The 13118-nt window shown below is 40.7% G+C and overlaps 1 protein-coding gene across 1 annotated transcript in view; it reads left to right on the top strand.

Annotated features, from left to right (window-relative positions):
- The first annotated feature begins 3242 nt into the window (after positions 1 to 3242).
- The window catches only part of CDH12 (cadherin 12), a 1535982-nt gene continuing 1526106 nt past the window's right edge, over positions 3243 to 13118 (top strand). Inside the window, exon 1 of the mRNA XM_069730603.1 lies at positions 3243 to 3975. The gene's annotated coding sequence lies outside the window, so the exon portion shown is untranslated. The remainder of the gene's footprint in view (positions 3976 to 13118) is intronic.

The raw sequence follows: 13118 nt of genomic DNA, 5'->3' as shown, positions 1-13118 counted from the left end.
AGCTTGACCACAGAATTCACAACACAGAAGGAATAAATCAACAGCAAGTGAAGATTTTTTTTTTATATTTTACACCATACTTCGTGCAACTTTATTCTTCCGGTTTGGTGAGATTACACAATACCAGATTTAAATTGTTGTTTTATGCTTTGCATCGCCATTTTTGAGATCTATAGTTTTTCCATATTTTGGCCAACAGAGGCATGTGAGGGCTTGTTTTTAGTGGAACAGTTGATATTTTTATTGGTACTGTTTTCAGTCACATAAACTTTTATGATCGCTTTCTATTTCGATTTTAAGGAAGCAGAATTAACAAAAACAAGCAATTCAGGAATAGTTTTGTTCAGGATTGGATGAATACCAAATTTGTGTACTTTTTCTGTTTATTTTTATTTTTACATAGCAATACATATTTATGGGTATAATATTTTTAATATTACTTAGTGATTTTTTTTTATAAAAATATTTTTATAATTTTTGTAACTTTTTTTCGACTTTCTTAATTGGTCCCTCTATAGGACTTTTAACTTTTAGCACTCTGATCGCTGGTGTTAGGCATTGCAATGCATTATTCTTGTTAGTGCTGCATTGACAAAAGCCTCTTGGACCATGATCTGAGAAAGGTCTAACAGGCTTTCCATATCCCGGTTATCTGGATGTTGTCATGAGGTCCTTGGGTTACTATTACAATGATCGGGCCCTCGCAATGAAATGGCTGAGATGCTCATCAGATGGTAGAGGGAGCCCACACCCCCTCCCAGCCACTTTGATATTGATTGAGGCATTTAGGGTTTAAACAGCCCCTCCTGGATATGAGAGCCGGTTGTCAGTTGTCATGTTTGCTGAACCCATGGTGTTGATTGCACAGGCATAGATCTTTTACTTGCATGATCCCTAGGACCATATATCCAAGGTCGCAAACCCCTTCCCAATATATGGATATGTCCAAGGTCGTGAAGGAGTTAACCAGCAGATTAACCCCATATATGCAGGTTAATAGTGTAATTGGGTCTGAGAGGTTCCCTTTAAATGCCACTGTCAAAGATTTAGAGCAGAATGTAAAGGTACCTTCACACTGAGCAACTTTAGAACGATAACGATAGCGATCCGTCACATTGCAGCATCCTGGATAGCGATATTGTTGTGTTTGACACGCAGCAGCGATCAGGATCCTGCTGTGACATCGCTGGTCGGAGCTGAAAGTCTGGAACTTTATTTCATCGCTGGATCACCCGCTGACATCGCTGAATCGGTGTGTGTGACGCCGATCCAGCGATGTGTTCACTTGCAACCAGGGTAAACATCGGGTTACTAAGCGCAGGGCCGCGCTTAGTAACCCGATATTCACCCTGGTTACCATTGTAAATGTAAAAAAAAAAACACTACATACTTACATTCCGGTGTCTGTCGCATCCCCCGGCGTCAGCTTCCCTGCACTGTGTCAGTGCTGGCCGGCCGTAAAGCAGAGCACAGCGGTGACATCACAGCTCTTCTTTACGGCCGGTGCTTACGCAGTGCAGGGAAGCTGACGCCGGGGGACGCGACAGACACCGGAATGTAAGTATGTAGTGTTTTTTTTTTTTACATTTACAATGGTAACCAGGGTAAACATCGGGTTACTAAGCGCGGCCCTGCGCTTAGTAACCCGATGTTTACCCTGGTTACCCGTGGACTTCGGCATCGTTGGTCGCTGGAGAGCTGTCTGTGTGACAGCTCTCCAGTGACCACACAATGACTAAACAGCGATGCTGCAGTGATCGGCATCGTTGTCTATATCGCTGCAGCGTCGCTTAATGTGATGGTACCTTAAAGGGAATCTGTCAGTATAATCAACATCCCCTCCCCCCAAAAAAAAATAACAGCACATGTCTGGGCATGCCTGTCTTTGAAATGTACATCCTTTGTCAACTGTTTATCTTTCATCTGTTGCTGCATTCCTGAATGAGTCATTAAGTGCTCTGGGCCTGACTAAGCACTTGATTGATAGCTCACTGCCTTACTTTCTTGTCTCATTGTCACACTGACAATGAACTATCAGTCAAGATAAAGAAGCTGGTGCTGGGTAGATAATCAACCTGGGGAGGCAGAGGCTTTTTAAGTGCTCTATCACACTCAGATCACATAATGACACACTGGAATATGAGCTAAAACACTAATGTTTTTGAAATGCAGCAGCAAATAGAAGATATAAAGGTGTCAGTGGTTTACTTTTCAAAAACCTGCATGTTTAGTATATAAAGTTTGGGAGGATGATCTTACTAATACATTTGTTTTCAGTAATTAAACACCAGAGATTGGATCTAGCTACAACTTCTGCTGTTAGAGGTAGGTGTAGATTATGACACAGCATAGTTTATCTAGATAGTTTTAATAGGATGTGATGTATTGAGTGTCAAGTTTTTTTTTTTGTCTTCAGGCTATCTCCCTTCAAGAATGGAAGTATTCTAATATTAGCATGGAAAATCAAATTCATCACACTCTTGTCCTGCGAAACCACAGCATAATCAATACCACCATCAATAGCAGCCTGAATTTTGCCTATGGTATAGCAGCTGGTACCTAGTGACATGATGAGTGGAGTTTTCAGCTATTTTTTTTCTTCATTCTTGCAATGGCAAAAATATACTGGAAAAATATAGGGAGAAGATATACTAGTTGCTGTTCCTCCATTTCTTCAGCTTATTATAAAATATCAAGAAATCCACTTTACCAACCAATTTTCTCTCTCACCTGATAGAAGAGACCTTTATCTGCTAGGTTCCTGGGCGCAATATTAGAAAACAAACTTTGTATTTCTAATGTAATATTTACAACCTTATTGCCTTTTAAAGCAATCCATGCTGTCAATACTATACTAATTAAAATGTAATTACTCAAGGAAGCGTCATACTTATTTTTCTTCTTCTAGTTAAGCATTCATGGAGTGGCTAAGCATAGATTTCTATAGGTTTTCATGAAACGCTTTACTAAACCCATTCCGTGCCTCCTTGGCCTCTTTTTGTTTTAGCATACAAAATCATCTATTGATCGGAGTCGGTAGCTTGTGTTAACATAGCGCTGTTTCCCATCCCTGTAGGAGCAGGAGTTAATTTCTCTCCCTGTCAGATTACAGCTGCTTTGTACTTTTCTGCCCATTGAATGGTTTCCTCTGAAATAATTCAGCATTCCGCCGGCCGCCGTGGAGTTAAATAGGGCTATTCTGTATGGGTGCACAGGTTTTTTTTTTTTTTTCCTTTTATGACAGACAAGCATCAGGCTGAGTCTCAGTAGGACCACCGAATTTATTTCTCTGTGCTGCGGCTGCAATGGAGAATTAGTCTCTGGGGGTCAGAGAAAGTGTGTTAATCTACTTTATCTGCTAGCTTACAGAAAATTGCATATTTAAGCCCGTTGTTATGAAACCGCTACATCAGTCTCTAATTAATGTGTTCTACATGCTGTCTGAGGCTGGGCTACAGTGTCGAGCTACTGTATCTTCTCCTCCAGCATCAGCAGCAGCATCAGCACCGGCAGCACAGAGAGGCAGTAGCACATTGGTTAACACTGTACATAACCTCCTCACAAATTGCACAGCTTCAGCGGCAACACATCCATTAGTCTGGAAAAGACGGCGTTCCCAAGTGGCTCCTGTGCATTTTCCCCCCAATTCTCCTGTCGCCGTCCAATCCTCTGTATGCTCTCCCTGTATGTAGGGAGTGTTCAACACTAATCAGGTCAATGATCATCCCAAGTCTCAAGGGACCTGACAGGAGCCTATTGCCCTAGTTAGAAGATCTCTCTCTGTCCAGGGCACAGTGTTTGGAGATATTACAGAGATCAGTGGCACAATACCACTCTGTACAAGAGAAGCTCTAAGGATTTCAGCTGGGCTGTAGTCAGAGAAAGCAGGGACAGCACCGCCAGCACTTGCTCTACCTGCCTGCTGGGTGCTGGTTTGGCTTCTTGGACTGTAGGACCGAAAGCATCTCAATTAAGGTAAGTGATCCTTTACTGTATCCGGAGGAATGCATCCTTCCAAGTGTGGGGATGGAAACTTCAGAGTGTACTGGCAGTCTGCACTGCAGCAAATCAGCCTTCTATCTGCTGTCAAAAAGGGAAATAAACAGCTTTTATTTCTCCCCGTACTATTTTTGTTGTGGAGTGACCTGTTTTCTTCGACCTTTCCATGTTTGCTGGCTTGAAGGCTGTCTGTAAGCTTTGCTCAGCAGATTGACTCGTAGTATTTAAAGGAAATGTTAATGTCTTTCATTAGGATGTGGGAACTAATTCATCGCCGTGATTCACTCTTGTAGTGTGGTATATGTTCTTACTTTGGAGTGAAACTTTGGAGTTGAATAGAATCACCTTCGAGAAGGTGTTTTTTACGGCTAGAGTTAAGGAACCGGAGATATGAACAATAATTGGGTGACGATGGTGAAAGGTGAATATATTATTCTGCTGACTAAGTACGGTACGAGCTAAATCCTATTACGTATCCGCCTGCAGGGTTAATATCAGGGGAACATGCATTGAAATGTGATTCCACCATGGTGGATAGCTAGAGCATAAAGCAAGCCATTAATGTCAACGCTGTACTATGTTTCCATCTTTCTCCGAGAAGGTTCTTATTTATAGAATAGTTGACTGTATTAATAGGTCTACGGCACCTAAGAGACAGCGTGGAAGAGGTAAGATATCTGGTTATTGCTGATAAAACATTTAGAATGCTGGCTGATATGAGTTACAAAGACAACAGCTTACGAGCTCTCCCTCCATGCATCTCAGCACCTTGATGAATGTTACATTGAATTACAGAGGGGGGGAAAATGAATAAATCATTTCTAGGTTATTTCAAGGCAGGTGAATATTCAACCCCCCAGCCCCCATCAAACCTTAATCTCCAAGAAGAGGGAAGAAATATGTCATGGAAAGTGTTAAATCAAGAAGCCAAGTCAGATTAGGAAGCAGGTATTTCATCCTGTCACTCTGCATTTGAAGTTGGTGGATGATAGTCAAGGACTCTTTTTGTCAGGCTAAGGTCACATATTAAAGTTAACAAGAGTCCATTGTCCTCCGGTGACTGACTGCCCAGATTTCCTCCCTCGGGTTAAAAGGACTCAAGATACATGTTATTCTATTGTTGTAGAGCTGTAATCACAATTATGACATCCATGTATATATTGTGGGTATTATATGTTTTCCATGTATGACTTACACCACTGTTTTGCCTACAATTATATTGATATTTACTTGTCCCTGCATTATTTCCCATATAGTTGTCCATTCATGTTCCTCAATCTGCCATAAAATGGAAAAGACAGAATTATATTAATCCCACCTGTGCGTGAGTGATAACGTGTTCAGTAAAAATTGAATGTTCCTCAGTTAATATCTGAGCTGAAAATATGCAGAGCAGATAATACCGTCCTCCTAATCAGCATATCATAGACCATCACGCCGCTTATCTGCTTTCTCACTGATTCTCCAGGATGCAGAGCAATTACAATGAACTTTTCCATCGCATACTGAGCAATGCTGCAAACTACTGTACGGTTTTTGCTATGTAAATGAGGGAATGGTTTGTTATTAAGTTCAATGTGTTAGGAGACGCTAAGTCAAGAATAATAATGAACAGTGAGATGTGAGCAGATTAAATAAGTATCGAAATCATGCGCAATAAATAAACAGCGCCTCCAGGTCCCTCTTGAAGTCAATTTGCAAACAAACGTCTGCGAAATGTTGGCGCAGAAGTTTAGACCGGTCTTTTGTTGTAACTTTTACGACACCATAAAACGTTGCGACCTCTAGTACACAGGTTCCCGACAAATTTATTGTGTAATAAAACAAGCTCCCGGTATGAAAAAGTGAAAAAAAAAAGTAAAAGCTAAAGATAATCTTGTGTGTATTGTATCAGGAAATACACCAGTCAAGTCAGAATTGGTAGAGATTGTGAAGCTCATAGACCTAATGCCAGCCATTTACATAAGGTGGGCATCCCTTCCGAAACTTCCATAACTGCAGTATTCGCACTAAATGCGTCCACGCACCTTAAGTACCTAGTTCTTCTGACCTTCTATGCATGCTCAGTTTGGCTGAGCATCCATGTCGTTTTAATGGGGAGAGTGGAGTAAGCTACTGGCAGACAGCACAGCAGATTTGTACCATTGATCTAATGCGTATCTAATTTGTACAGCCATATTGACATATTGTAGAATCAGTCAGGACATAGGTTTCGATTATGTGTCTAAATCTGAGCATATTGTGATGGCTATTCATTTGTGTAAACTATTTTATGTCCCGGAGATTTTATGAACCTAAAAATCTACACTGGATTTTCCCAGCGAGAATCCTGACCATGTGAACATACCCTTACACCATAATGTTTACATTTATCAGGAGACTGAACATAGAACTGATTCACGTCAATCCAATTTACCATTGGTGGCAGGAAACAGCCGTCAATCCATACACATTAGACTGACAGCCATGTTGGAAATGTAAGCCACAATTTGGGGAGAATATGTCACAAATGGAACCACATCCCTTACACACTCCTTTTCAGCAAATCCAAATGGTTCATTCGTACAAGTCATAACAAAAACCATCATAAATATGGTGCGTCATGAACGCACTTTCTTTTCTGAGCTATAAAACATACTATATTCCTATTTTTGTAAAATATTTCTCAGTAATTTTAGTAACATCAGTACCATTGCATCATAATGTCGTATTATTGTTATGCAGCTAGTCTTGTAAGAATCAGAAATACGCGTGTTACCTGCCGGCCACTTATGTGTCCTGGCAAGCAGCTTTCGACACATCATCAGCACCTCTGACAACTGAAGTGGAATGGTTTGAGAGAATCCCTTTAATTACAATCAAGGCTCGTATTCATCGTTGTATTAACTAAGGGGCCATGCATCAGACATATATTTAAAGGGAATTAGTCAGACCGTTCATTATACCAAAACCATGGGCACAATGAGTCACAGCCTGGCAACACTATTGCTTCATTTTCTAGAATCTTACACAGTTTCATAGATATACTTTGAAGATCTGGCCAGGGACCATTTCCAGAGAACAGACAGGTCCAGCTCCGCCCCTGCCCGCCTCCTTCTGACTGCGGTACAAGTGATTGACAGGTCTCTACCTTGTGTGTAACTATGGAGAGACCAGACTGTCCGCTGCTGGGTTGCTAAAACGAGCCAGAAGAGCTGATGCAAAAAGTCCATTATGTCTGGAGCATTTCAGTGAATAATCTACCTGGTCGCAATTGTGCAACTAGCCTCTGATTCTGCCTGCAGTTTGGGCAGCATGAGACACCTGATAGTTTTTTTTTTTTAAAAGCAAAAAGAGTCATCTTTCTAACAAAATGTGATTCAATCCCTTTCTTGGTTCTAAAAATGAGGCTGATTCATGGAACCATATTAACTAGTCATAAAATCAGAAATGTCTGGCGTTTAGCAAGCAATGCATATTTTTAAGTCTTGCTTCCGATTCACATGTAACTGGTTGTATCTAGTGATATATTTATATCAAGATTTACGTGATCAGATGCGTATTTATGGGTATCGCCCCACATCAGTGTAAAGTATGACAATTGATTTGGCTAGTCTAGAAGCTCTGGACTGAGGTCTACAGGGTAGCGTTTCTCCTTGTGGGGAGTGACATACCGGCTATGACATGCCAATGTAAAAATTAGGAAATCCTGTCTGGGCTCCTAGGGATGAAAGTGAGAATCCTTATTATCTCAATTATAAACAATGATCGACAAAGTTCTCTATATCAGTCTATGTAGAGAAGGGAAGGCAGTCAATCAGCCCATGTGATTGGACTTTGCAGGGCTCGCACTGTCAGGATTTATAAATATTCAACATTTGTATAAAACTGTATTAGGCTAGGTTCAGATTGCGTTAGTGCAATCCGTTTAGCGCCTAGCGCTAGCGGATTGCGCTAACGCAATGTGATATAAAGGGGTCGCGTTAAACGTCCCCGCTCTCGCAGATCTCCAATCTGCGAGAGCGGGGAACGGACCGTGGGCGCGCCTCGGACGCTGCAAGCAGCGTCCGCGGCGCGCCACAAAACACCGGCACATCACTAGCGCGTGCCGAAAATGGCATGCGCTAGTGATGCGTGTCCCCATTGCTGTTAATGGGCGCGCTAACGGACGCGTTGCACAGCATTAATTTCGCCGTGCAACGCTGTCTGTTAGCGTGGTCCCATTAACGCAATGGTAACCTAGCCTTACAGAGCTGAGCAGAGCTTCTATTTCTCACATACCACTCTCAGATAGGGCAGCAAACACCACCTGACAGTACAGAATAGCGGATCAGGAAAAATTTGAAATGTACTGATTGGGCGCAATTTTCAATAAATTTGATTTGCGTAGACATTATTCTGCATTTAATGAACCTTTCATGCTTTGAAGTGTCTCTAGTCTAAAGATCATAGTAAATGCAAGATGTAAAAATAACAACACTTATACTCACCTCTCTGGCCCTTCTGCTCCTCACAGTCACCAGTCCTGTCCTCAGATCACCGCTGTGTGCTCAAGGTCACGGAGCATGCCATGGTATCAGTATACAGTGACCTTTCGCATGCAAATGCAGAATCCTCCCGCAAGTGGTCGCAATCTTAAAACTTCCGTAGGGACCAAAAAGGTGATGTGGAGGGGCTGGAGAGGTAAAGGTAAAAGGTAGTATAAGTACAATGATTTTTTTATATATTTTGATGGCTTTTTATAGTTAAGCCAACAGCCGACATTTTGCTAAATCCTTGCATAAGTGAATAACAAAAAAAAAATCATCAGCTTGAAGAATGCAGATTTTTGTAACATTTGTGTAGAATTCAAGACCGCTTGATTTTATCAACTAATCTCTACTTTATAGGTTTGTCCTGGAAATTCTGAAGTTCTGTATTTCAAACATTTTAACCGACCCCCATTCACCCGGACACAGAAAAAGTGCTGGCATACTTTTTTTTTTTTTTTTACTGCATGCATAAGAATAGTCTCCAATGCTCTCCAATACCATGAATCACTGCAAATAAACATTTATAACATGCAAATGTTTTCTACTTTGGGATCTATAAATGATGGATAACACATTGTGCCTTTAAAGGGAATCTGATGGCAGGAATTTGCTAGCTCATCTGAGAGCAGCATGATGTAGGCAAAGATTCCCGGTATCCAAAGATGCATCACTTAGTTTACTGGGTGCAGTCCTTGGGGCACAATCAGAGCTTTTAGATTTAGAATGAAGCAGAGCTGAGAAAGCTAACCCCGCCCACAGCAGGCTCTCCATGTACAAAGTCCATAAACAGTGAGCTGCTTATCACGGGGGGATGGGGTGTTGCTGGACTTTCTTAGTGATAACTTATTCATAGTTAGTAAAGAATAGGGTGCAATTTCACAAGTGACACATCCCTGAATTCTATGTTTCAGTCTCTGTCTCCAGCTATCTTCAGATTACATAGCAAAAACTTGCTAACAGATTCCCTTTAAGATTGATGCTTAAGTCAGGAAATTTTACTGTTATGTACTTTACTAGTAAAACTAAATGATATATGAATAGAGACATCAAGCCAATATAAACTAGTTTTTGGAATAAAACTAAAAGTTGGAAACACATGAAAAACAGTTGAAACCAAAAGTTTACAAACACTATACAAAAAGACCCATATGCATCGTTTCTCAATATCTGACATGAAATCATTATAAACCTTCCCTTTTTTAGGTCAATTAGGATTACCATAATTATTAATATTTGCCAAATGCCAGAATAATGAGCGAGAGAAAATGTTTTTAGCATTTTTATTACTTACTGCAACGTCAAAAGTTGTGTCAAGCATTTGAGATATCCTTCCACAAGCTTCTCACAATAGTTGGTTGGAATTTGGGCCCATTCCTCCTGACAAAACTGGTGTAACTGATCCTGGTTTGTAGGTCGCCTTGCTCACCCCTGGATTTTTAGCTTTGCTCATAATTTTTCAATAGCATTCAGATCAGGGCTTTGTGATGGCCACTTCAAAATATTGACTTTGATATCCTTAGGCCACTTCGTTACCATTTTGGCAGTATGCTTCTGGTCATTGTCCATTTGCAAGACTCAATTCCGCCCTTCCTGGCTGAGGTCTTGAGATGCTGCATCAGTTTTGCCACATAATCTTTTTTTCATGATGTCATCTATTTTGTGAAGTGCACTAGTCCCTCCTGCAGCAAAACAACCCACAACACGATGCTGCTACCTACGTTTTTCACAGTTGGGATGGTGTTTCTAGGCTTCCAAGCTTCCCCCTTTTTCCTCCAAACCTAATGATTACGCCCATAAAGTTAAATTTTATTGTCATCAAACCACAGGACATGTCTCCAAAAATTATGGTCTGTGTTCCCATGTGCATTTGAAAATATTAACTTGGCTTTTCTATGTTTCTTTTGGAGTAATGGCTTCTTTCTGGCAAAGTGGCCTTTCAGCCCATGTTGATACAGTAATCATTTCACTGTGGATATTGACACAATCTTACCAGCTTCACCATTGTCTTGACAAGGTATTTTGCTTTCATCTTTGGGTTGAGATGCACATGTCAGACCAAAGCACGTTCAACTCTGGGACACAGAACCAATGTACTTCCTGAGTTGTATGATGGCTGGATATTCCCATCTCATTTGTAGTTGCATATAATTGTTTGAACAGATGAACAATATAAATTATGAGGGGACATGTATATAATATATATATATATATGAGGGGACAGTACAAAGAGCTTTCTGATGATCTTTTTAATCATAGACCTGAAACAGGGACAAGGGGGCATCCTCTACGTTTGGAGGAAAAAAGGTTTAAGCATAATAACAGATGCGGATTCTTTACTGTAAGAGCAGTGAGACTATGGAACTCTCTGCCATATGATGTTGTAATGAGTGATTAATTGCTTAAATTTAAGAGGGGACTGGATACCTTTCTGGAAAAGTATAATGTTACAGGGTACATACACTAGATTCCTTGATAGGGCGTTGATCCAGGGAACTAGTCTGATTGCCGTATGTGGAGTCGGGAAGGAATTTTTTTTCCCAAGGTGGAGCTTACTCTTTGCCACATGGGTTTTTTTGCCTTCCTCTGGATCAACATGTTAGGGCATGTTAGGTTAGGCTATGGGTTGAACTAAATGGACTTATAGTCTTCCTTCAACCTTAATAACTATGTAACTATGTAACAAGGCACCTTCAGGTATCTTGAAATTGTACCCAAGGATGATACAGACTTTTGCAAGTCCACAATTCTCTTTTTGATATCTTGGTTGATTTCTTGAGACTTTCCCACGATGCTTCATAAAGAAGCAGTGTGTTTCAGGTACTCATTAATATATATCCACAAATGTGTTTCTGATTAACTCAAATCTTGCCAAAAAAAACCATTAGAAGCTTCCAAACACATGACATCATCATATGGGCAGTCCAGAATTGTTTAAAGGCATAGTAATCATTGTGTATGTAAACTTTTGCCTTTGCAGTAGGTAAAAAAATGCCTCTCATTCTCTCTCTTATTATTCTGGCATTTGGCAAATGTTAATAATTATGGTAATCCTAATTGACCTAAAACGGGAAAGGTTTATTCTGATTTCATGTAAGATATTGAGAAAAACATGTATATGTGTCTTTTTATATATATAGTGTATGAAAACTTCTGGTTTCAACTGCATGTTATATTTGATGTAGTTTGTGCAGAGAAATATGCAGGAGCCTTTGATTCTATATATCACATTAACAAACATTCATTTACTTTTCTATCCCGTGAAAGATGAAGATCAAAGCCACATTGCAACTCTTGCGGTATATTTTCGAATATGAAACCTTTGTTCCAGCAACAGTTTTGCTTTGATAACCTCGTAAATATGCTGTCAAGGAGATTTCATCATGCCTTTACAAGACAGCGCTAAAAACTGTCTTCTTTCCCTACAGTATACAGTGATATTAAGTGTAACTAGGAGCGCCAAGTTTTAGTTGCAAATTAGTTTGTTTGCAAGTCTTTTAACCTGTAGCTCTGAAGTACAGCTGCCTGCTGCAAAGGTCGCAAATGTCAATTAGCCAAAATCGATATTCATAGAAATGTCATGGAGTTGAAATAACAATGATGGGCTGCATAAATCCACCATAGGGTTAAATGGCACAGTCGTCAAAAAGGATGATAATTGCAAATATCATTTTAAATCTTAAACGTGCTACTTTTATTATCCCCGTATATGTACACAAACAGAAGGTGTGAACCTGCCATAAAAACAGCCCCTACTAAAAAAAAAGCGTATTTCCTGCCGCCATTGTGGTTTTTGTATGATTTTGTGTAACAGTCTAAGACTGGGGTCACACGGCCTTTGTTTCTCTCATGCGAAAGAATCAAGCCGATTATGCTTATGTCACTTGATCAACTCTATAAGAGTGTGCTCCTAATGTGATCCGATTTTATCGTATGAGAGATTCAGACCACAGGTGCGGAGAAGATGAAGAGCCCAATTTCTACATCTTCTCCGTTCTCTGAGTCTGCAGATCGCACTTGGATGACATTCGAGTACAGAGCAATGTTTCACAAGCACCCTTAGACTTGTATGTGTGCGCGTATTCCAGATATTGGAGGCACTCCCAGAATACTGTGCCGAGTGCTAATCTGACAATACATCTCATTTCCAGTCAAGAGGGCAGCTCCAGAGCTATGAACAGTCAGCACTCTCCACACACGACATCCAGCTCGTGTGTGATGACCAGGGGTGGATTAAGGGTAGCCAGGGCCCCGGGCTGTTCACACACTGTGGGCCCCCCCGGTCATGTGACGGGGGTCATGTGACGGGGGTCATGTGACGGGGGTCATGAGACGGGGGTCATGAGACGGGGGTCATGAGACGGGGGTCATGATACACCCGAACCAGATTATTCCAGAAAAATGGCCGGGCCCTACTCTACTGTAACCTATTAAATATTTGTTAAAATCTGCAATACAATTTAGGTACATCTTGACCAATAATATCACATACAAGGAACAAATACAACCGCACCGTGACCAGACCACAAATTACAACCACAGTGATCGAATAATATCACATACAAGGAACAAATACCACCGCACCATGTCAAGACCACAAATTACAACCAC

Source organism: Ranitomeya imitator, chromosome 6 (assembly GCF_032444005.1).
Source record: "Ranitomeya imitator isolate aRanImi1 chromosome 6, aRanImi1.pri, whole genome shotgun sequence".
Lineage (NCBI taxonomy): Eukaryota > Metazoa > Chordata > Amphibia > Anura > Dendrobatidae > Ranitomeya > Ranitomeya imitator.
The sequence above is the reverse complement of the archived record's forward strand: the minus strand, read 5'-3'. Positions and strand labels throughout refer to the sequence as shown.